Here is a 25,814-nt window from a genome sequence, read left to right as displayed (position 1 = left end):
CAATTATACCAATGTATCTGGGCAAATAATAGCCCCTAGAGTATTTGCTTAACAACTTAAACAAATAGGAAAAACCTTTGCTCTGCAAAAAAAAAAGCAAAACATGTTCACATTTTCTAATGCAAATGCAGCTAATTCTGAGCAATATCTGGAATTAATTGTGATTCAAGTATCTTCTCCATTTTCTTTGAGCTATTCAGCCACATACACCAACTAATTGCTTGTTTGTCTGCTTATTTCTCCCTCCCCCTGTTGCCCTCTCAGTAGGACTGTGTACATAGGGCCCGAACGCACCAAACACAAGAAAGACTAAACAAAGGTAATTTCACCTAAATGTTCAATTTTATCACAGTGCTCTCCTATCACTTCCATCTCCTTCACAGGAGATGGAACAGGAAAAAGAAGTCCACATCATTGTAAAACTCTCAGTTGCTTTGCCAGACTTCAGGAAGAGGAACTGCACATGACTTCGCAAGGTGAATAGGGGGAACCACACCCCAAACCACTGAACCTGACATGCTGACTTTCCCACTACTTGTTGGTGTAAAGAAATTCTGTTTTCTGATTTATAACTATGGAGTACATTGATTTTCCTTTGTTATACCATCTGATGTAAACCTTATGGCTATTAATTGTCTTTTCAATGAACTCTAATATGCAGAGGCTTGAACTGTATTGAATCATACAGGAAAACAGGATTATTGCTTTGGCTCTTTTTTATTTTTTTTTTGCTTGCTTGTTTAAAGTGAAACAGATTGAAGAGCTATGACTCTCATTATGCTGCTTTGTAATTTGCATCCATAAGTAAATAGCAATTGTGGAACAGAGTGGAATTATGGTTTACATTACTTGATCATCTTGTGGCTGGAATATTAAAAATTTCCAGTTTTAAAAAACTCCAAGCAAATATTAGTTACTTCCACTAACAGCTGCCTGCTGGAGTGCTCAGGCAAAACAGAGGCAGGTTACTTGTACAAACGCTGTCAACTGCTCTTTCCTCAACCGTTTGGAAGAACTCTGCTCTCTCAGACACATCCAGCTGTGAAGCTACAAGGTGCTCTCCTACTTTTACTTCCCCCTCCATTTCACACAAGGGACCAAGCACTGGAATATATAATGCATGGCCTGAATCAACAGCAAAAGAGTGACAGCTAAATGATCCACCATGCCAGGAGTTCAGGTTGTTATTTTATGTGAAGGCGAAACAACAGCTCTGTCTTTCTTTTAGACGCTAAGGTGCCTGAGTCTGATCATTACTTTTTATAAAACAACAACACAATTTTTAAATATTATTAGCCATCACATTAAACCTTGCTCCTGATAAAAGTCAGCAGAGTACCATTCGTACTCAAGGACGTACTCACTAGCGAGCAGCTGCCAGTCCCTACAACACAGCCAGGGATGCAGACGCCACCCAAGCACCTGCTGCTCCCTGAGGTGCCTTCAAGGTGCACGATTACATACGCACAGGCAGGAGCACCCATCACATTAGCATTAGTGCTTTCTGTACTGCTGACACAACTCGTGGCAGTCTTACACAGTACCTGGGTCTACACTAAAATCAGCTAGAGATGGCCTTTGCTTTCCTGAAGACCTGTAGTTTTGCTTTCATCTTCTCTCTCTAATCAGGAAGTGCAGCTGATGAATTTGGCTACTTTGGTTGTCTTTAATAACATTTTCCCCCTCTACCTCACTCTCTAGTCTTGATAACAGCTGTTCTGTATCAGTGGGCATTCTTGAGACAGAAGGCAAAATATTCCTTATAAAAGAAAAAGGAAGAGAGGGAATAAATGTGCAAATAGTAAACCCAAACACAAACAGATTTATGGCAAATTCCAATCAAATGTGGCAGCATTGCTAAACTCCCACTATTTTATCTGCATATTTGTAATGAGAAAATACAAACAAGAAATCAGACTAGAGGCTCCAGGCTGTTGCATAGTAATGGAGAGATCTTGCTATCACCTAATTTTATATTGTGTCTTACCGTGCACTTCCAATTTTATTGCTTTGGTATTAAAGAACACACAAAGAAAACTTTTCTGTATTTGGCCTAAAGATATTGTGGAAATAATCACCAAAATTGTTTGCAAGCTAAAACTATGATTGGAAAATACATAAAAATGGGCGAACAAGACTATTTTTTTCAGGCAGGAGATGCCATTAAATCATGGTTTTATGTTCCCCTAGTGTATATTATTTTCTTAGAGTTTAGAAAGCATACACAAGCAAATACAATTACTGCATTTCAGACAGTTTTAAGTTGCTAGATACTGCATGAAGCAGTGACAGGACTGTGTTCCTCTTAGTTTCACTAATAGCAATTGAGAAACAGGAACTTCCAGCTGGTAAAACTGGTCATGCAATCTAAGCTGCTCCACAGAAACCTAGACAAGCAACTATCAGGTGACTAGCCAGAAAACACAAACATTGCCACTGGGGGAAAACAAAAGAGAAATATTTCTTGGTTAGAATTATTTTTAAGTGGTTATTTTAGAGATATAAAAAAAAAAAAAGAAAAAATACTTTGACATTTTAAAATTTAAATTTTAATTGAACAGTGTGAAGTAGAAGGAACTGTCACATACTACTTTCTTTTTTAAGGTAGAGAAAAGATTTTTGCACCTTTTGTCATATACTCATCTCATTTACCATCTCTCTCTCTGGCTGATGTTTCCAACCTTGAAGAACTGAAAAGAAATGAACAGGCTGGGCTTCCAGCATTTCATTACATCTACTAATAGCCACTCTGATACTTAGAGGTAAACAATAAAGAAAGAAGCTTAAAATTCAAATATATGTAAAAACATACATGAAACTTCTTATCATCTTTTCTCCAAAATTGGTTGCAACAGCAGAAGTCATTCAATGCCATACATTCCCTGCTGCTGGAATTTACTTGAATCAATACAGTTACAGCGGCAGAAAAATACCAAATGTGACATCTATTGAATTCAATACTAAGGAATTCTGGTTTATGTTATGTAACCAACCTTATGCACATGAAATAACTGATTGTTTTTAATTGCAGCCTTCATGTTAGTTAGTGCTTTGAAGAATATAAATTATAGAGTTTAATATAAATAACCTTTGACTATCCATTGGTGTCTATCGGCGGCTGCATAATATACTGCCAAAAAGCTTCAAAACAAAAACCTTATTCTAGATGACTTCCACGAGCTCCTATGTCATCAATTTACAAACAGGTTTGTTGCATAATTAATACCATCAATTTACATCTGCCCTGGGGATAGTAACTTAAATTATATTAATTATTGTTTTCATTACCACAGCTTCTGTAGTCCTTACTTGTAGAGCCCATTTTTAATGTCTTGGTTACCTTGTGAACACAAACTAACACTTCCATTTAATCTCTCATATGCTCTATATGCATTCAGCATACTGCCTATTTTGTAATTTAAATTGAGGTCCCATTGTCAACGATTGCTTCTCAGGATTTCCTTCTGGAATACAGATTGCTAAAGTGAAATTCAATATGCTGGTTCACGTTACCACTTCTTCCACTGATTTGTTAATGTAAGTCATTCCATTAATAAAACAACACCCTGAGAAAACCTCATTCCTGAAACATCTAGCTCTTCCTTTGAAGATATGTATTTGTTTAAAAAACAGAAAAGTAAATTATGAGTAAATAATAGCAAAATAACAAGTGGGTACATCATGACATAGAAACATGTTGACAGAAGCACTGTTTTGGTCAGAGCACAAATTCACATGCTCACGATTCCTGAGTGATAAATATAGCTCTGACACTCAGAGAGAGCACAGCTAACGTCATTCACCCAGCCAGAGAGAGGGGCCATCCAAAAACACAGCCCGAGTGCTGTAATCTCTCCTTAAACTCCTTTTCTATGTTCAGACTAAAGTCAAACCACAAAGAGATATTGTCTCCTCCTCAAGACAGAGAAAATCTAGTCAGATGGAATTATCAGTTTATGAGATGTAAGAATCTTCAGCCTATCTTCATATCCTGACTTATTATAGCTATCACGGTAACCTAATATGGATTAGCTGTTTATTGTGTAACATGAGCTCCGGCTTTTCTAAAACCTTTTACAAACAGCAGCAGATGATCATCTGAACACCAATTTTCTCTCTGTGAAATTTCAGAGGAAAAAGCTAAACCCATTCCAAAAATCCAGGATGAAATTACAGTCAAAATGAAGTTTGTGCCAAAATTCCCAAGGACAACTGTGGTCCAGAAGCTTCCCCAGGCCCTATGATGTTCCCATTTTATCACCTTCAGCAAATAATTTCTGCTTCTTTCAATACATCAACACACACTCAAATGCAGACAAGTATCTTTTGAAAATGAATGTGTGATATGTGTAAAGCACTAGAAAGAGCAAATGAATAATGTAGGGTATGCCCAGCCACTGTAACATTAAAAAATTTTAATCTATTATTCAAAATGCAAGAGCTCATTCAGATGAAGTGGTTTTTTTCAAACATCATTTTAATTAGCTCTTCAGCCCAGCAGACTTTACACAACTGTAATTGCTCTTTGATACTGCTCTACACATATGTAGCTAAATTTGATGAGAAGTAAGTAAAGATAACCTTTAATTTCCTCCTTTTGCTAAGGGCAAGTAAAATACCTTCCCTGTTATGCTTACTTGACTTAATTATATGCAGTGTGACTAAATGGTCATAGTATGTCAGACCCTAAGATGACCTGGGCCTTTAAATCATGTTTATAGTATCACTGACACCCTTAAACCTCTTATTTGCTTCCAGTCTCCTAAACCTCCTAAGAAGCAACATCTCCCAAGTTAAAACACTCTGTTGTAACATCTCAAGCTGCTCTAGTCCCATCACCCATGTGCAAAACCACAGCTAGGTGGTCCCATACCCAGACTGCCTCCAGCTTCTCCCTCAGCAGATAGTCACCCCTTCCTTCTGGCTGTCCTGTGTTTATTTTGCTGTGTGGATCAACCAGAAATTAAGCTGAAATATTGTTGCTGATTTTTCACTAGTGTGGCCAGGCTTGCCATCTGGTCTTCCATAGAAGGCAGTCAAGGACTGACAAAAGTAGACTGAAGAAGTTTGAAGGCTGATTGCAAAAGAAAATTTTTAAAAAACCAAATGAAAACAAAAAAGTGATGCTGTCTAACATGCACATGGACTGCTTATCAAATATTATTATATTATTCATGGTCAGAAGACTCCTTGGGAAATGGGAGATTTCATATCAAATCCAGTGCCTGTAGATAAAGAAAAATATCTGCATCAAAACTGGGGTCCTTACAAGGTTATAGGACTTATGTCTTCATATGCAGAACATCCATACTAGCACATTAACAGATACATTTACAACTGATATACATAATATATTCTTATTCAATGTCATGATACCTCCGCCCAACAAAAAAGGCTGCACACAGCTTAGTCACGTTAGTATAGCAGTGAGGCAAAACAGATCCCAGTTTTCCAGTCCATTTTTGAACAGCTCTGTCTTGATTACTCAGTGAGAAATTGAAAGTTAGAATTTATTCTTTTTCCTGTAACAGTTTCTTGCAATTTCAGCTCTGTAAGAGTCCCAAAATGCTGCTGTCACCCTCACAGCAACCTTGAAGCACATTCCCATTAATCTATATGACATAATTCCACTCGTAGTTTTTTCCCAAAACCTGACCTATCAATAAGCAGGCGTAGTTCTCAAACCAAGCACTGGGAGGATACATAAATGCCTATTTACATCTGTCAGAGCTGAGACATCAGTCTTGTGGAATGATGCTAGCAAGGAAATTCAATTTTACAGTATCACACACCAGCCATTTGCCTTTTGGTGTCCCAAAATGTCTGAGTGGTTGAGGGCCAGGGGGATTTTAGCCAGAGCAGCTCCCTCCCCACAGAGCTGAGGCTCACATGCGGTGAGGTTCCACCACCACACACTGAGCACTGCCAATCCTGCCACAGGAGAATCTAGCCCACGTCGTGCTGCCACCACAGGTGAGCATCTCCAGAGTTCTCCTTTCCAAAACACATTGCAGAGCAAGTTTGGTAACACACCAGTGACACTGGTCCAAGCAACACATTTAGGAAGCAGGTGGTGCCCAGCATCACAGCTGTGCTTGCACATATCCCTGCATGTCTCACAGAATGACAGAATGTTCTGAGTTGGAAGGGACCCATAAGGATCAATGAGTCCAACTCTTAAGTGAGTGGCCCATACACAGATTGAACCCACAGCCTTGGCATTATTAGCATATGCTTTAACCAATTGAGCTAATCTCCTAACAGACCATTAATTTTGTACAATGGATTGACTTCAGAGTGACTGCAGAAAAAGGATGTATGTGTGCTGATACTACATGTCCAGCTATCATAGCTTGAAGGCTGTTGAAAAAGACCAAGGGATTTAAAAAGATGCTTCCAAAAGTACAAGCACAAGATAATCGCAGAAGCCTTGAAAGTGCAAGTGTGGAATAGGAGCCCTAGGGCTACAAGCATGAATCATTAATAATAAGTTGTTACTCACTACAGGAATGCAACCTTGTGTGCTGGTATTAAGGATAACAGAGCAGGCAAAGAACCAGTATCTGGCATACATGAAACATATCAAACACCATCAAATTCAGATATAAAATTTGCTGGCTGATGAAGAAGGAACAAGTAAACTGTTATTAAAGACAGAAAAGTAGCTTCAAGTGGGCCCAAAGCATGGGGTACATAAGCCCCACCATCAACATCATCCACCTGCCTGCAAAGAACTGGAGATGCTGACATCTTCCATAACAATGCATAGAAAATAAAAGTGGTAGAAATGAGAAAGTTGTCTAGGTTGCTGTCATCTGTGTGATCATTGGGAATGAGCTGCAATAATAGGACCATTTTGACTTGAAGTGTGAGTATGTCTGTACCTGGACTTCATCATAATAACAAACCCCATGTATGTGAGGGTTTGTGTGCACTTTAGTGAACAGTACAATGAGGAGGTGCTAAGAGACAACAGGTTGAAGAGAGGAAGTACACAGAAGTCTTTCCCAAATGGATAAACTCAGGAGATAAGTGGCCCAGTTGAATACACAATAAATGATAAATTCAGAATGCCAAGCGCCAGCCCAAGACCACCAGGACACACTGGAATCAGCAATGAACAAATTGAACACCATCCAAGAAGGCTGTATCTGCTGTACACAGACAAATACTGCACAATTACATGTACAGGTCACCCTCTCAGAAGCCAAAGGCATAGTAGTAAAGTCTTCTGCTTCTGCACTAAGGACTGTCCTGCCAGCTGGATATGAGTTAGTGCATGAGGGTTTGAGAAAGCTGCTTGAGAACCAAACACACCCTGTGAAAAATTATCTGCTTTAATAACAACAGCCTCGTTCTCTTAATGACAATATCTTGAACAGTAAAAGGGTTCAGATAAATGTTGTTTGTAAGAAGTGCTTCCTTCCACTTGTTCCCGTCAGTGAAAAGGGAATTAACAACATTATAACTCTGTGATTAGACTGCTAATTTTTCAATTACAGTAACTACAAATTTTTGCATTTCTATATGTTTCTCTAGCTTGCATAAGTTGCACGAGGTATCTGGTCTTTCACCACACCCTTGAGGTTTGGCAGTGATCTGGATGCAGCAGATGACATTGAGCATTTCCCACCTGTGCAGGGTTTCTGCTCAGTTTTGAAGCACTGTCTTGCTGCTTTTTTTAGATGCAATCAAAGGAGGACTGGTACAGCCTCACCTTAGCAGCTGAGTTACAGTTCAAACTTCTCCAGGTTAACAGTTGTGTGTGAAATCCCTCATGGACTCTTATGAGGATATGCTGGATATCAGGGCTCTCAGTGCTTCAGGGCAAACCTGCTGTTAGCAAGAGCACTTTAGCAATATTTTGGCAAACACAACATCATTCGTTTCACAACAGCATTTTCTCTGTGTTTCCCCAGGTATAACTATCCAAAACACTTCAACACAGTGTGAACACTCCAGTCATCCTAGTCTGACAGGAATAAATGAACAACCACGGCCCTCTACACCCTGGTCTCCTGCTAATTGTAGCATTTACTTTAAGAAAAATTGTCCTCAAACCCAAAGGACTACAGCTTCAGGTTAAAATTCATTCTCACTGCACTTTCAGCAAAGAAAACTCTTTCCAGGAGAGGATATGAGAGAGTTTCCAACACTCCCCACTCAGAGACTGCAGCTACCTCTGTGAGACTTGAATGTGCCCATTCCCATGCCCCAGGTTAACAGCTCCTATCATCACCTCCTGCCCCTGATACAACCAACCAGCTCCACCTGCTCTCATCAAAACGCCAAAATGCAGTGAGATGCTCACACACACCCTCCAGTACTACATGCATGTCTCCACTGACAGCTGCCTCCTCATTTTGATTTTCTGATTTCCTAAAAGTTTCCTTTTCCTCTAATTTTCCTTTTATTACTGCTGTCAGTTGTCACCTAAACAATGTTAAAAGTACATTTAATCTTTTGATGGCTTTTTCAGTTTCATTTATTAGAATATTTTCATTTTTGAAAACTGTAAAAAGTAAGGGTTTTGAGTTAAAATGTTTGGGACAAGTTTTGTTTAACTGGAAAGTAACTTCTTATTTAAAAATAATTGATCTGGCAGGAGGAAAGTAAAGGCTGATGTGATTTGCTTTTGGCAGCACAGATTCTATAAGGTTCTCTCCCATGTTTGGACTCTTCTCTTACTATTATTTTAAAATAAGAATGACATTTTCAATAGATATCTTCTTTCTCAAACTGCTACAACTTGTGTCCAGGCACTTGTACTGCTGAGGAACTATATTTTTGGAGCAGGGATCAAGAGAATATTAAGAAAGAGTTGTGTTAAATTTTCAAAAGGCCATACAGCTGCCACCCACATACCAATGACAGATAATAGCACATCTTTCATGCTTTGGAGTTATCTCACTAAATTATCATGGCATATTCTCAAATATGTTTTTCAAGATTCTAAAAGCCATCTGGCCTCTGGATTTAACAAGTTTTTTTTAACAGTCAGGAAAAGGTATTTTGAAAAAAGAAAAGCAATGCTGTCACATTTGTCATGGGCAAATTAAAACCTTAGTCTTTATCTACTCATATATTACCAGACTGAGGGCTTCTAGTTAATCTGCCATCATTTTTTTTCTGCTGTCATTCCAGCAGACAGCAGTGAAAGTCTTGTAATACCAGCTAGCCCATATTCCTCAGCTCCTTTCCATAAAGAAGAGAACAGAGCTCTCATTGATGGTACATTAGGGATACTCAGAGTACTTTGGAAGTACCAACTGCTAAATTTTCAGCTTTTAAACAAACCACACATAGGGGAAGGCAGTTAGTATTTTAATCTCTAAGCAATGGATTATTTCATCCTGTATTATCAGCAATAGGCTTCCCATCAAAAGCTGCACTCTTTACAGTCATCTGTGCCAGGCATTTAACGAATAATTGATACAAGCTCATCTACAAGCATTCTTACCTGTCCCCTACTAACAAAACTCAGTGGGCTGATAATTCAGATCCCTCCTTCTGCAGACTGCTGCCTGTAGTATGTAGAGCACAGTTGGAAGATAAAAAAAAAATTGAACACTAAAGGAGCAGCAACAAAATGTCTGTGATAAAACTGAAGAAGAGGTCATATTTTCCTCTTCTCAGCAAGGATTTTCAGAGGTCCTTTTAATGAGCTATTTTCTGAGTAGGTCTGTGTGGGCCCAGAAGAATGCTGGCTACAAAGAGTAATTATTCTGGCACTCAGCTACTAGCAAACAATAAGGTAAAGCTGAATGGCTGTTGGCTTCTTCTGCACATTCACAGGAGGGCACGATAATAAACTTAGAATCTTGTTTTCTTCTCTGTGCTAATCACTAAAAAGCAGCTGTCTTTAAACATTTAACTTGAGCTTTCCCAGATACCATGAATACTGCATGTTTACCGGTGCTAGGGTCATTTTCATATGACTTTATTTGTTGGAAAGAATAGCTACGCTTGTTCCAATTAAATAATTTTATTTTTACTTATTAAATTATTTTATATTATATATATACAAACTTTGTCTCATTAAAAAAATTCTTAGTTTTCCACTTTGGCATAATAATCCACTAAATACAGTCATGTACCATTCCTCAGATATTTTAGAGTGTAGGAGAAAGAATAGAAGAACTGTAGGAGAACAGCAGACAGTACATTTTGCACCAAGAACAAGCATAATTTCTTTAGCCAACAAATCTGGATAGTGAGAAAACACTTCATGACCAAGTATGCTACTAATGTCCCGCTTCTCAAGAAGAGTCTTCCAAATTTAAGCAAAACCCTGTCAATGTTATAAAGAACACTTTAGAGTTTCAATTGAAAATGTGTAAATAACACTCTTTCCATAGATGCTATGAACTAACCAAAAGGATCACATGACCAAAGGATTATAAAAAAGGGGAGGGGAGTTAATTGAAATGAACAAAAATCTACACGCTGTCATTTACTTCCTACTGAGATTTTATTCAGAAGTTCCCAATATAAGAATACAGGTGACAATGCAATGGGAAACACTTTTGCACGTAGTAAGAAAGAATGTAGGTTCAGTACTTGATTCCTATGTATTTGTACTGTCATGTTGCATCTTCGTTCTAAGAAATTGGAGGAAGGCACGCATGTAATAACCATAGCTTGAGATTAAAGAAGCAATTGAATTAATTTTTTGACAGAACTACAACATCAGAGATTTTGTAAATATTTTTATCACCTTAAAATAGTTCAAAGCCTGTATTTCCTATAATACCCCATAAACTCAGTACAGTCAGTAATTCCAGTATGTTCCATACAGATTCTTAAACCACCCTCACCACTAGGGAGAACTCATTACCCTCAAGATGGGCATTAAGTGGCATTCCTGACATACATTACATGGGATGGATTCTGTCTCTCTTCCTGTAAAGGAGGATTTTGATGATGTTATGAGTGTTCATAAGTCAAGATTCTCTTGTGCTGTGTTTTCTGTTAGCTAAAGACACATGCCCTCTTCTTCAAACTCTAGGTTTTAGAGTCCAAAATTTTGTAGCCATTCAAAGAGACCTTTGCTCCTTTTGCCTTAGTGGTAGATGACTCTGCAGTCTCCTAAAAGCAGAGGTGACAGATTCAGTGAAAACACTGCTTGCTTACTGCAGTGCTCTAAATGCCTGGATTGAGGATAATCCTGCAAGATTTCAGAAGATTTTTTTTTTTATCACTTTGGACCATTTTTTCTTAAAGTTACTTGAAATAAGTCAAATTTTTCCCCAAGAACTGAGTGAAAATGAGTATGATTCTGAGTTTCTGAACTTGGTCTTACCTTTGAAAAGGGACAAAATATCTCTTGGATGAAGATTGAAATTGAAATTCAAATTAACTAAAATAGGAGGTTAATATAAAGTTTTAAAAAATGAAAGCATTTCAGTTATCAGTTTGTTAGTTTGAGATATCAGTCATAGTTTTAATTTTCAAGAGCAGGGATCATTAAACCAAATATATACCCTTCATTTGAATTCAACAGGAAAGACCCTGTAACACATGCACTCCTTTTTCATCCAGTGTTTTGACAAGTTAGAAGATTTACAGATAATAAATAGATTTGAACTTAATAAAAGTCCTTGTTCTGCATCAGCAAATGACTCTTGCAAGTATTTTTTATCCCAGAGATTATATGTCCTCTGAACAATATTAAGAAATGACAAGCATTTTTAATAAAGCTCTCCTGTCTGCCTGCACAAGGCATCATGCAATCTGTGAAAGGGTCATAATCAATGTCTTCTGAACAGCTTAATTGGTTTACATAACACAGAAGCAAATCTAGTTGCAAATTTTAATAAAAAATTAAAAACCCTGAAACTCTAGGCCATGTATCAAGAACATCCTAACAGCAATGTATTGGCACTCAAATAAAATTTTAATTATGAACACTTTTCACTAAATCTTCAGGTTATTTTAAAATATTCTTAACTCAGTTTTTACAAAAAGGCACTGCTGTACTGTTTATGTCAAATTCTTTTCCATAGTGTTAGACTTTATGTTCCTATTGACTACAGATCTTTCTTCAGGAAAAAAGCAATGAGGAACTCAGTCTTGCCAAGGCTGTATAGCTGAGGTTTTGATTACAGCAGAGACTACAGGTCAAGGGGACAGCTCAGGTGTCCGAGAAAAGCAAAAGGCAGATGTACCCACAGGCCCAGTCCTCTTCCGTGGAACACCCATTCTCTGACACCTAAAGCAAGTGAAATCAGTGACATGTATTCTCATGTATTCATGCAGTATTTGTCTCTCAGCTCCAGTCTTTGACTTTGCATCTTCCCTGCCTATTAGGTCTTGTTTATTAACTAGCCAGAAATTGGTGTGGAGAAAAGAGTTTGACAGTTAAGGTAATTAATCAAGCTATTTTTGGAAGTAACTTAAAAGCCTCCTTGTACCAAGAAATTACTTTTTCTCTGCTTTCCAATAAAGATTCTTTTAGAAAATGACCAAATATACTAGCAGATGATAAAATTCCATTAATTTAAAAGGTTGACTTTAATTTCAGTAGAAGTCAGATGCTGTGTTTTGTTGCATGTTGCCTCAACAGACTCTATATTGCCATTGTACATAGGAAATCCCATCTCCTTTACAGTTCTGTGGTGGACCAGGAATTTTTCATTTAAGTATTTTCTTCCACATTAAAAAAGTCAGTTGTCTTGAACAAAACCTTTTAACAGAACATATTTGGTTTTATTCCCTTTTTATCTGGAAGGTGCCTTCAATCCAGGATGGAATGATTAGTGGAAGCACCAGCATGGAGAGACAAACTGCTTTTGAATATGTCTCTCTTTGAATGACATGACGGAAAATTACCCCAAGTTCCTACAGTGCTGATCAATGGCCCAGCTACCAGACTCCTTCTCAGATGTGTTTTTCAGCATGAGCTTTGAAAGAGGTCTTCCACCACTAGCATTAGAAAGCAGACTGCCAAAGGTTGAAACCTTCTTTCAGATAAAGCCTTTTCCTAGTCAGAAATGTCAGACTATTCAGTTATTGAATGTTATAATGGTGTTACAACCTTCCGGAGTCAGGAAAGCATTTGACCCAAAAATCCTGATGCTAAGGCCTTGGAAGAAGGACTTGAGGAGCAAGCAAGGAGCTTTAGGCAACTGTGAAATGACAGGTCTTGTTCTGCAGCACCCACTGGAACCTGCCTTTTGCCTGCAAGCAGCCAAGAGCCACTGCAGCACCTAATGGTCACAAACAAGCCAGAAGGCTGCAGGTGAAGGATCTGCACGTCTGATCTGTCATCAGCCTTTATTCTTCTCCCAAAACAATGAGAAATGCACATGGGCACAGATTTGAAGCAATTGGCAGGCATTTTTGTTTGGCTCCTCACTAATACTAAATAAACACAAGATTTAAGGCTGCACTGACCCATAGCCATTCCTGGCAAAATTCAACAGCAAAAAAGGCTTATAGAGAGGATCTGTGCTACAAAAACAAAATCAGGCCTGCTTAAGAACTCCTTGTCTGCTACATAGGACACAAACTATTTCTTGTCATTGCATTTTCACTCCAATTTACTAGAACCTCAAATATTCAATAGAGCATTCAGGATTAAGAGGCTTTGGCATGCTTTCTGTAGAAACTGCGTGTCTTTGTGCGTGTGTGTGTTCATAAAATGAAAGACAGGAGAATGCCATGTGGGTGGAGGTGAAGTGTCAAGAATTTGGGATTTGCTTTTGCAAATAGCTAGGTCAGCAGACTATATACTTGTCCTAGTAAAATACACAAGGCCTTGCTCACATGAAACTCTAGAGTTCTTAATGGAAAATTTTTTTAATGAAAAAATTTAGATTTGAGCAAGATTTTATGATGTTTTTGAGATCGCATCGAAACAAAAATAAAACAGGCTTTCATACATTTGCACCTGCTACTTAAAAATACACTTTATTCCATGAAGACTAATGAAAGGCACAGTTCCATAAGAATTATGCTGTATCACATCAGAAGAACAAATTCTAAATTTTCAGCTTGTTTCAACCCTAATTACCCATGGGGCACAATTCAGAAGTTGTTTTCTCATCCAAACTTAGTTTATCTCTCTTGGAGCATGTGCACGTGATTGCAAGACTATTTTAAAAGGTTATTATCTGTCAGTGGAGGTACAGATAGTGAACCAACCATCTATGGACTGCTGGACACCCACAACTGAAAAATAAAAAAAAACCTACTGTGGTGCAAATAGATTTATTTAAATAGCCTACTATTACTTCTTCCCTGGGGAGCATGAGACTGTGTCTCTGCTAACAGGGGATAACTCGTTTGAATGTGTTAGTCGAGCATTTGCAGTCATGGGGCCTTTCATACCTGGTAAAACAAGCCTGAAACAAGCATGAAAAACTCTTTTACAGGATTTCTTACTCAGCAACATTGAATTCTACATCACTTCTAAGATATTTTTTTTTTAATTATTATTTCTTTGCTGTTTGTCACCACTTTAAAACAACTGTACACAAATACACACTTAGAAAGTATATTCTGAGAAAGAATTTTTATACACTGTATCCGTCATTGCAACTGATCAGTAGGATAAACCCTCCAGTAAATCTTCACGTTTCTTCCCTGTTCAGATTGACTGCACACTTTTCCAGGAATCATAAAAATCTACTGACTAAATTGTCAAACACAACTTCTGAGAGCTTACGGAGAAATAGTTCAATGCAAAAGCTTTTTTATTATTATTAATGTTAGAAAATTACAATAGAATTATTGAAAAATTAAATCTAAAATAAAATAAAACAGAGGCATGATATCTTTGAAGAATATGCAAATAATATAATTTACTCATGTAGCAGCAAAGGAAGGTGCACAAAAAAGCCACCAAGAATTGGTTTGCTGTTAGATTTTGACATCAAATGCAAGAGAATATTTAAGGGGGAAAAAAGTTAAAATACTAGGTTAGTATAAGGTAACAAAGAGGGACTCATTTAACAAATACATAGAAATTCCACACAAAACATCCATATAAATACTTAATATTTAGGGCAATGCAGAAGCAGCTAAGGATTAGCTGTTGATCAGGACATGGAAATGAAAAGGACAATTTAGGTCCCCTGTGATGGCCCAGTGAATATTCAATTAGTTAAACAACATGAAAGACTTTCATTAGGAGAAACTCACTGACATACTCTGTGCCTAATGATGAAGTATGGTAATTGCCTCGCAAATGGAGAGATGTGAGCTCAGTTCATAATGCTGGCCGCTTTCTCACACTGTTCTCTAGGTGTCAGCTCTCAGACACAGCCTGCGACAGGACACCGGACAAGCCGGGACTCTGGCTGATCCAGAGTGGCAGTTTTTATAGCATCATTCTCGTAAGAAACAGATACCTAGTTTAGAGGCCTAAATTTGGAAAGAGTCACAGCTGAGAATGCCGAGCAAGGCGAGCTGCTCCGCCGTGGCTCCGTGTCAGATCCTTACCGCTTTCAAGGGCCGGGGCTTGGGCTCTTTCCTACAGTCGGCTTTTCCTGACAGCTCCCCGAGGCAGCTTCGCCACTCCGGGGTCGTAACTTTCTTGGGTGATTACTACAGATAGATCTAAATTATCCCTTCCTAAGCTCCAGAGCTCGGGAGACCTGAGCCAGTCTGGGTCACCAGCCGTGCAAATACAGGCTAATTGTGTAACACGTCACCTAATTTAATAAGCACAGCACAGCTCTGTGCTAACCAATGACTCATCCTCCACACTAAAGTGGCTCCCGTCCAGATGGTCACAGCATGGTGGTGCTCCTTTCCCTTAAACATGGCCCTCCAAGCTGTAGAGGGGGTGTGCATGTGTGCATGGACAAGAGACCGCACAGCACCTGCAGATTAGTGCTGCAAAGGCAACGCTGGATTAAGAGCCATTGTGGTCCCACTTCCCATGACTCACAGGTCCCAGAAAGCACCTCTCAGTTCTCACAAAAGATCTTTTCTGCCCAAATGTGCACTGCTGAGCTGTTTGTACTCTAGAGAAAACCCCACACTTACTGTATCCTGCCATTGTACCTACACGGCGAAAATAAAATCTATGGCCAAATCAACTCCAGTGAGCTCTGGAGTGCTAAGTCTTCATGAACTTGTGCAAGTAAATGCCTCACAGCTCAAGTTCCCACCAGCCATTCAGAGTCCATGCCAGTTATATCACCCTAAAATTCCTGTACTTTGGAGGGTTATGCAATTTGCAGCATGTTGTTTTCCAGAGTACCTCCACTAGATCAGCCTAGTACTTTGATACCAGTCATTCACATTCAGAAGTTAGAAACCTCTAATCAACTTTAAATTGCAATCAAATGATAGGCACATTTTAAAGATACATCATTACGTAAGTAATAGTACTAGTCCACGTTTAACAGAAAAAGTATGCTGTTCCAGACATCAAATTTTGATGGAAATACCAAAAATGGATTTGTATTCTGAAAGAAAAAATTCCTTGAATGACATTGAGTCTGTTCACTACTTGAATTGCTGGCAATGAAATTAATTGTATGGCAGCCTCTCATACGAAAACGTTACCTATAAGCTTTTCCTATCCAAACCAATAAATGCTATCTTTGTCACTAGGAGAAAAAAAACAGGCACAAAAATAAATACTGCCTTCTGAAGGAGATATTAAGGGCAATGCTAACAAGTAAACTGAAGCAATAATCTTACTCCTGCCAAGGAATGTCATGACAAAAACAACATAATATATATGTCAATACATGCCAATGTTATTTTAACATCAAATCAGAGTCCTAGGTCAATGTTTTGCGTAGCTGATGATAAAAGTGACACTGGTAATAGCAGTATTACTTATCAAAATGTGTTATGTCAGCTTCCTTCTGTTCCTGTCAACACTGAAAATGTATAGTGATAATGCACTACATATGCTACCCACCTCTCTGCCATCATCAACCTAGCTTATGCCAAATCTTTCTAGAAACACTAATTAACATGCCCTGACACAGACAGCTGAGATACCAAGGCTGTCTAACTTAGGATGCTGATGAATAAATAGTAAACCTTCAAGCATTACAAGCAAACTAAGGTTCTGCCAAGGTAGATACTATAAAAGACTAAGAGTGATTGTAGTTGGATATTCTAATATCTTTTATATTATGAAAATACATCATTTTTTAGTACCACATATACCATCTAGTAAAAGAATAATAGCAGTACAATAGAAATGTTTGATTACCTACAGAAGATTTTGAAATAATTTTACAGGTTTACTCCCAGTGAAGATTTTATTAAAGACCCTGGCACATATATATGCAAAAGATATGTTGCATTTTCCATTGTAAATAAAGGAGACAAAAAACCTTTTGCCCCATCATTTTAGCCTAACTACTGTTTTTCAGCTGTGACAGCCTTCATAAAATAAAAATACCCTTTAGAAACACTCATGACAGCAGCTTTTCTGTGCCCAAGTATCACCTTCAGGAAAGACTAATCCCTAAATCTCTAGCAACCTGGAACTAGTCCTTTGTAGCTCATACCTACTTGCACAGGCTCTGGTGAACACTGCCCACAGTGGTGGTAGAGGGTGCCCAGGTCACAGTCACTGAGCAGCGTGTCCATGGGTCACTGAGACCAAAGGAGGTCAATGTAGTGTTGTATCTGCCCAAACCGATTAATGAGTTCTGAGGTGGGGAGAGGTGGGATGGAAATTCTGGGACCAGAAGGGCCTTTGAGATTTTCATTGTTGACTTCAGTGAAGAAACGTCCTTAAATTTTGTCCAGAATACTTTAATGAAAATGTTTATGTGCGGTCAAATGTATTGCTCTTACTTTCTCTAATGAGAAAAGAAAGCACAGGGTGGACTTGGGTTATATTCTGTCATGGAAACCTAGTCTAATCCTGTGCTAGATCCTCCCAAAACATGAGACAGAAGTCTATACCATTAACAAGGCTAGAAATTATTACTGTGCAAAATTCAGAACTAAATGTAAAATAGGCATTATAGCTTACTCTTTATATGCGTCTCCAGAATAACAATCTTTTTGTTATTATTCTTTTTGACTTGAATATCCATCTCATTAAGCAAGACACATGACTGGGACTAAATTATTTGAAGAATCACTTATAAAAATGTTAACAATATTATTACTTCACAAAGTTGATGCTTTGAAGAGTTGAAATGCTGTCAACTTTGAAGATTTTTCCTCTTTGCTGTCCAAATTCAGGAACAGTATATCTTGTATGACTGGAAGTGCACCATAAATATTATAGATGGTCAGAAGTAATGTATTAGTTTGTCAGATTTTAAAATGGCTACTAAACAACTAAAAAAAAAAATCTTATTTTTTGCATGAATTACATCAGTAATCTTTGTAGTAAGCACTATCTGAGACAGAAGGTTTTACATTTACAGTGATTAGCATAAGGTTAATCTCCATCAGTCAACTGCAACTGTAATGAAATACACTGACACCCTTTGAGCTTATGGTATGCAATTCTACAAAAACAATTACATTTCTCTGCCTGTTATGGAAGCAAAGTGGTTTTTATATGAGCCAGCCAAGTTCATTTCTAGTGATAGAGAAAACCAATGGTATAAAGGCGATAGCCTCAGGGATCTGTCTGTCTGTTATTTCCAAAAAGAACCAATTTCATGCTTAAATGTACCTAAGTATGTATAAGCATTACTGCACCTTGTTGAAACTTAATTCTCTAAAAGTATTCCCAAAAAACATACTGGATCCATGCAGTAAGTACTGCAATGAAACACCATTTTAAATTAAACCAAATAAAATTAAACAATTAAAATTAACAAAGACATGGCACTGAGAAAAGGGAAAGCCAATGACACCATATTCTTTAATACAGTCCTTGCAACATGTAGGCAAATCTTAAACTATACCTCAAGCATGACAAAGAAAGTAGCAAATAGCTTTCTAACCACAAAATCACCATAATATTAGTTCCTTTGAGGTGGAGAATCTATTAAGAAAAACAAACCTTTGTTCATTAACACAGGTCTGGGTTAAACCAGAGATCACCTGGTGATCACCTTCAGACTTTTTATCATCTATACTATTTGTTGATGCATAATTCCATATAAAACATTACATAGCATACGGCTCCATTCCTGTGGAGCACGCTGCTGCAGAGCAGTAGCAACTTCAGCATCACATAAACCATTGAAGGTCTCTTCTTTTTTTCTTTAAAGCTGTCTAGATATGTTGGTAATAGTAAGCAAAACAAAAAAATCTGACACCACTGTGCCTATGAGAAAACATTACAATAATGATGGAGCAAAGCTTATAAAGAGCTAAAACTGCACAGTAGAAAAGAAGGAATCCTGAAGCTTTGGGAAGGCATAAAATGTGAAGTATCTGAGGAGGAATTCGTTACAGAGGTAAAACTCATCTGAAGGTGTATTAAGGGACTGTGGGTTTCTTCTTCCACTGATGTGAACTGCCACCCACTCCTTGTATCTCCCTGTGGCTTCACTGGCCTGCACCACAGAACCCGTGGGGAAAAAACAGAGCAGGAAAGTATTTCAGCTGGGGATCAGGAAACATTTTGCCATGCCATCTAGCAAATATTCTTTCTATTACAGTCGGAAGAGTCTGGCAATATAGAGATGATTACAGTGCTAAACAGGTGCAGGTGTGTAATATAGGCAGTTGTTTTTCCTTTTCAAACAAGCTTTCTGAATAAAGTCTGCCTGAAGAAACTTAACCCCATGTATTCCCCAAACACCAGGCAACAGGCCATTCTTGCAAGAGGTAATATTCCAAAAATATTCAGCAGTTATGATTGCTTACTGCCCACCAATAGTTAAGGGACATTATTAACAGAGGGTGAGATTTGGGGGTTGGGATGCATCTTAAGGTTGGTTTAAAGAAATTATTCAAAGACTGTGTCTCCAGCATGCTGGAGGCACCCACATTCCCACGCCCCACTCCAGTAGCATGTCTTTTAAAAGAGGACAACGATTTTTCTTTTCCCTTTCCCTTTGTATTAAATAGAAATTACCACCCCATGGATCTCTGTTCTGTGAGGGGGGCTCAGATTAAATTCATAGAATCAAAGGACTTATCAAAATAACTTCCGCTTTCTGCATTTGTGATAGACATATGGTTTCAGACTGGCACCAACACACTCAGAGTATACTGTAAAATGAAGTCATTGAAGCTGAAATGAATGTGGTTGGGAAATTTTCATATACAAAAGCCTTGAAAGCCCATGATTTGAAGGGAACTAAAAATTGCTTTTCCAGAATTTCGAATGAGATATTTGAATTATGTCTGAATCTTACTCTGAGCGGGAAAAGTCCTTCATCTCAGGTCCCAGAAAAGGAGACTTCTTGCTTTACACTGTAGTAAGCTAGCTGGCAACTATGGTCAGAATGAGCCATCTAATATTTTGTCTTCAGTGATCTCTAGTCCAAGAATTGTGGTATAAATCTGGAAAATAAATGGGAAGAGACCAGATTTGTTTTAGACTAAACGGACTGAAAATAATGTACATGCCATAATATTGCACTGTCTCTTGGACTAATCTACATGCCAGAATATTGGACTGCTCTGTCTCAGTGCTGATATGTTACCTTCTCTCTTAAGATTTACAGTATCTTTAGAGCAGTGGGCTTGGTGGTGGGAAGGAAAACAAAACTTAAGGTGTCTTCCAAGACATCCCTCTGGGTCTGTAGATTAAGCAAATAATTTACAAAAGCAGGGTGGGGCCCCATAAAAAAATAAGGCAGCCAGCTCCATGGTCTCATGCATGTTGGGGGTCAAGTGGAGGTACAGAATCTTCTAGAGAGCCTGGAATAACTCCACATCAAGTTTCAGTAAAACTGATTTTTTTTTTTTTTTAGTAAATTTTGACCAAAGCAGACTGGGGCTAACATTTTTATATATATTTATTTCCACTTCATACTACTTAACTTCAGTTAAGCCAGCTTGATTTGCAGAGGCTGTAATCCAGTGAGCAATGTGACTGAGAGAAAGAGCAGCTCCCTTTCCAGCTCTTCCTCAGCCCAGCTCCTTGTCTGCAAGTCATGTTCTTTGTCTCCTTGGTTCAACTGTCCAGACTTTTGCTTTACCTCAGGCAATGTAGAATTTCTCCCTGGAGAATTAAGTTTTAGGCTGTTTTGTACAAAACAGCCTAAGAAAAAACAATTTAAAAAAAATACTGCCAATGACTTCTGATTTCATTCCAGTAAGTGCAAGCACAAAGGAAATTAAGTTAATCCGACACCAGGTGCAATGAGGCAGAGTGTCTGGTTCAGTTACACAGGTACTAAGTGGGTTCACCTGCTATGGGTACCATGGTCAGTATCTTCGATAAATACCATGGATTTCATTTCTGTCTGTGTCACTTTGTGTCTATAGGCACATATGTATCACACTTCAGCTTACCCTTGCAAAAAACAGGTTGGTTTTTTTTTTTGCTATTGAGTACATCACTCTTGGTGATGCAGCACAGCTTGGCTATGTGTATTAATAAGGTTTATCAGGTGAGATATAACCCTCTCTCTTCCTACAAATGTCCTTCTTTGTAGACAGTGTCCTTTGTAAAGTTACTCTTGTTTAAATGAGAAAAGCTCATTTGTCTGTAAAGATTTTATATTGCAAAGCACTTTTTTTCCTAGAACTGAATTTTTCTGCACTATGATTTTCTAACAGAAATGGAAAACTAGATGAGAACAATCAACTGGTTCATCTGTTGCTATAATTCCAGTTAATTCTTGAAAGAATTTTTGCAGAGTTCTTGCGTAATTTTACTTCTTTAATTCATACTCCACAGAGTATATACACTCTGGAATTAAGCAAAGTTCAAGCAATGGAAGTGGGAGATTTCCACATCTTTCTGTCCTGCACTTTCATGACAAAGGCGTAGAAAATTTCTCTGCAGTCCAAGTGAAGCTTTCATTGATTATTTGAAGGCAGATACACTGACTGTAACTGTGATGATCAGTGAATGCATACTAGTTAAATAATTACCTTCTCTTTTTGACAAATTAATACCGGGTGAAAAGCATTTAAGTATATGTAAATCATCCCATGAGTAGATTTTTTCCCCCCAACATTTCTTAATTCTACTTTCCCAAAACACATTGGAGTTGCTAGGAAAATACAGATAATTACTTTTATCACACAGCCAATTTTTTTCTGCAGGTGTGATTGCCCTCTCTCAGGGCACATGATGTCCCTTCACAATTTTTTCTTTCCTGACTAGTAACTAAATCATAGAGACCATGCTGAATTCACAAACACAGCAAGGAGAGTAGTCTTCCAGGACTATTCTCTTTGACAATTCAGTAAAGGAATCTACAAGCTTTGTGGGTCAATCCCACTGCAGTGGTGAAGTCTAAATGGCAACATTTCCTAAAAGGAAGGAGTTATGGTTATTACAACCTGGAAACTGCTGTACTTAAATTCACATAATTAACAGTACAAATTGAACACTCTCCTAATCATTTGGTCCTTTACTGTTCAAGTGAGAAACATGAGCAGAGCCTTGTTAGCTTGCCCAATCTATCAGAAAGAATATATAGGGTGTAGTAGAATATTAGAAGAAGTTGTGGGGAAAAATAGCTTCAGAAAACATGAAAAAAAGACAAGAGTGTGTAAGATAATAAATGCCTGACATACTTAACATGCTGAAAATACTCTTTCAGACTGGAATCCCCTCTGCTATCAATCAAAACCAGTGGTTCTTAAAATAGCCTAACCCTTTCCACAGGAGTAGGAATGTAAACAGCTGTTTCTTGGGACTGTGCCCAGATTTCAGTCTACATTTTCTCTGCATTTTCACTTGTGTATATCTTGAACTTCACATCTAAAATTTTGGTGTGCCTGCTGATACCCCTGTTCCACATCTAATATAACTCTGAGCAATGAATTAAATAAATTGAAAGACAAAAAAAATAGCATTGTAATAATATGAAAAGCCAAAGTTTCTGCAAACTTAAATGGACATTTCCTGTACAGACACTTAAGGAAACAAATATTTACCAAATCTAAGTGTGAGCTTGTTCAAGGGTCCATTATTGTCAAAGGGGAGAGAATAGGCACTTTTTAGAGAACAATACATTTCACCATAAGATAGGCATCTAAACTACATCATAGAATAATGCCCAAGAAGTCCCTAATTCCTTCCCTGACTGCAACAGGAGCCTAGATAGCCTCTTCAGATGTAAATGCAGCTATCTAAATTCAGGAGAGATGAATCACAGCCTGTTGATTAGCCCTGTTATCTAAAATAAGAACTTCTAAATTTCTGATTTTAGGGAATGAAAATCAGGTAATTGAAGCAAAATCAGATTCTGAAATAGTAGGAGAAAAATTACTGTAACCTGGGGTCTACCCACTCTCACCTCTTCAATTATTCCTGAAGACTAGCAAGTAAAATATTGAAATCTTCTGTAGGCCTCAAACATCTAGAGCCTGCCTTTCACATCCAAAGTTCATAGCAGAGATCTTGAATAAGTTTAAAAAGTTACTCTGATATTTTCTTTACAATTTCTGTATTGAAGTATCATGCTGGCACCTGAAATTTTTGTGGGGATGAATGCTGGAATGCCAGAACAATCAAGAAATAGTTCTGAAGGTCTTTTAGGGTTTGTTTTTTTTTTTTTTTTAAGAAAGAATAGTGCTAGAATGCCAGAAAGCACAACTGGGAACTAAATGCCATTTGCTGTTAGCTACCGAAACTGCAAAACCACGGTAAGCCAAATGCTAGAGGTTCTTGAAGCTTACTTTTTGGCTCAGTCTTGAATTGTTTATGTCTTTGAATAAATTTTTCTCTCATATTTTCCTACTGGAAAATGGTTAAAACAAAATATAATTTCCAATTACCTAGTTGAATCAAACTCTATGGATTTGGAATCAGGATCAGGAAAGAGCTGACATCAGAAGGGCAACATCAATTGCAAGGCAACATGTTTGTGCCAACATTCAGTATGGCAGCAACAGATTCCTCAGCCATCAGGGAGAACAAATTTTTGGAATGGATTTAAGATGGCAAGCTCTCAACTAAAGGCACACCACCAAGGCACTTGCAAGCTGAGGCTCACTATCTCCCAGGTGCAGAGAGACCAGCTCTCCTCTTCCCTTGGCCCTGGGAGCATCTCTTATTCTTCAACCCACTGCACCCCATGTGCTTGTGAGGATAACATTTACCTGCCACCTTGCTTTAGTTAAGGAGCAAAGGGATTTTTTCACACTGCCTTGCTTTTTTTGTGTGTTCTCTTTTCCTCCCTTTTGGTAGCTGTCAAATAGACACAAGATAGCATTAATCAAAATGTTCTGGGTGACCTTTGAAGAGACATTGTGCTGGGAGCCCTCTTTACAATCTAAATGAAATACATCATCCAAGGAATGGGCTCTCTTGAGGTTATAGACAATTTCACAAAAAAGTGGGCACACCATGATGTCAGGCTTTAAGAAAAAACCCTGCTTTAAGAGTATTCATTGGATAAAATTTCCTTGCCATTTCTTTCTGTACTGCAAAAGCACATTAGCTAGTGCCCAAAGGGTCTAGCTACCACCTGCCCAGAGGATGTCTGAGGAAGGACAGCAAGTAAAATGCATTTTACCAGTCTATTATATGGTGAATGATTTCATAGAGCATCTGTTTCAGAATGCATATATAAATACAATGTATATTTCTTCTTCTGTAGTGAATGACCTCCCCAAAAGCAACATTCATCTGACCAAATGCAAAGGTGTCCAGAACAGAAATCCACATCTAAGTCACATTCTCTTTACATGCAATACAGAGGAATTGGCACTTCTGAGATGCAGCCCATCCTACTCAAAGGTAAATGTTTAATATGGATCAGATTAATCACAGTCTTGGTTTTTTTAACTGATATTTTAAAAATCAGATTACTCTCACTCAGACGTACATGATAGACATCTCAAAGAGGGGATATGATGACTGTCTAAGTAACATTAGTTGGACCATTCATGCACAAGATTCCCTGTAAATATGAGCCAGTGGGTACCTAGAGCAAGACTATGCCTACCATAATATTGTATAGAAAACCAGATCTCTATAAAGCTAAAATTCTACTCCAGTGTCATGGATTCTTGGTATAAGAACAAAATTGCCATGAGGCACCACATGAATTTATCATACAAACAAAAGTGGCAGTTCATGTAACAGATAGTTATTATGAAACTTGCTGCATCAGGAAGTTCCAGATGCCAAAAAGAAAAACAGATCAAAACCCAAGAAAATACATCCACGGTGAACAGATCCACTTATTTACACTAAGCTCAGGGGAAACAGGAAGGCACAGGAATATCTATCCTTTTCACTGTGCCTTTTTTCCCAAAAGCATGAACTGCAGGTAACAGTCAAGGACAGGACACTGAGCTAGATGGACTGGACCTCCCATTCAGTCTTGTTGTCTGAACTCATATTGCCAATGCTGTTCTTACAGCAGTGAGCCAAGCAAGGAATATTATAATCCTCTCTCACTCATATCATTTTTGTCCAGGATTAAAAAATGCAGGTTAAGCCTCAGTTTTATATCAGGAAGCACCCAACACACAAACAAAAAATGCAAGCCACCACCTTACCTGCTTGCACAATATTACTTCAAAACATTTGTGCTTGGTCATTTTTAATCATATTAATGTATTAATCATACATTCTTTTAGTAGAGATATTTACTGGTGAGGAGAGTTAGTGCTGGAGCCAAACACCTACTTGATATTATCCATTCTGTTAGTCATCAATGTGACTCAGCAGCAGTGGTCTCATCTTCCATCCTTTTGGGCAAAGTTGAAAAATTCCTAAGAATAGCAGCAGAATTTGACTGCAGAATGTTTTTTCTGTGGAACTCAAATCTTAGACTGTGACT

The 25,814-nt window shown here is 38.0% G+C and overlaps 1 protein-coding gene across 6 annotated transcripts in view; it reads right to left on the bottom strand.

Moving 5' to 3' along the window:
• The window catches only part of LOC125323714 (muscular LMNA interacting protein), a 103,660-nt gene that overhangs the window by 62,563 nt on the left and 15,283 nt on the right, over nt 1-25,814 (bottom strand). The gene's annotated exons all lie outside the window — the stretch shown is intronic.

This window comes from Corvus hawaiiensis, chromosome 3 (assembly GCF_020740725.1).
Source record: "Corvus hawaiiensis isolate bCorHaw1 chromosome 3, bCorHaw1.pri.cur, whole genome shotgun sequence".
Lineage (NCBI taxonomy): Eukaryota > Metazoa > Chordata > Aves > Passeriformes > Corvidae > Corvus > Corvus hawaiiensis.
The sequence above is the reverse complement of the archived record's forward strand: the minus strand, read 5'-3'. Positions and strand labels throughout refer to the sequence as shown.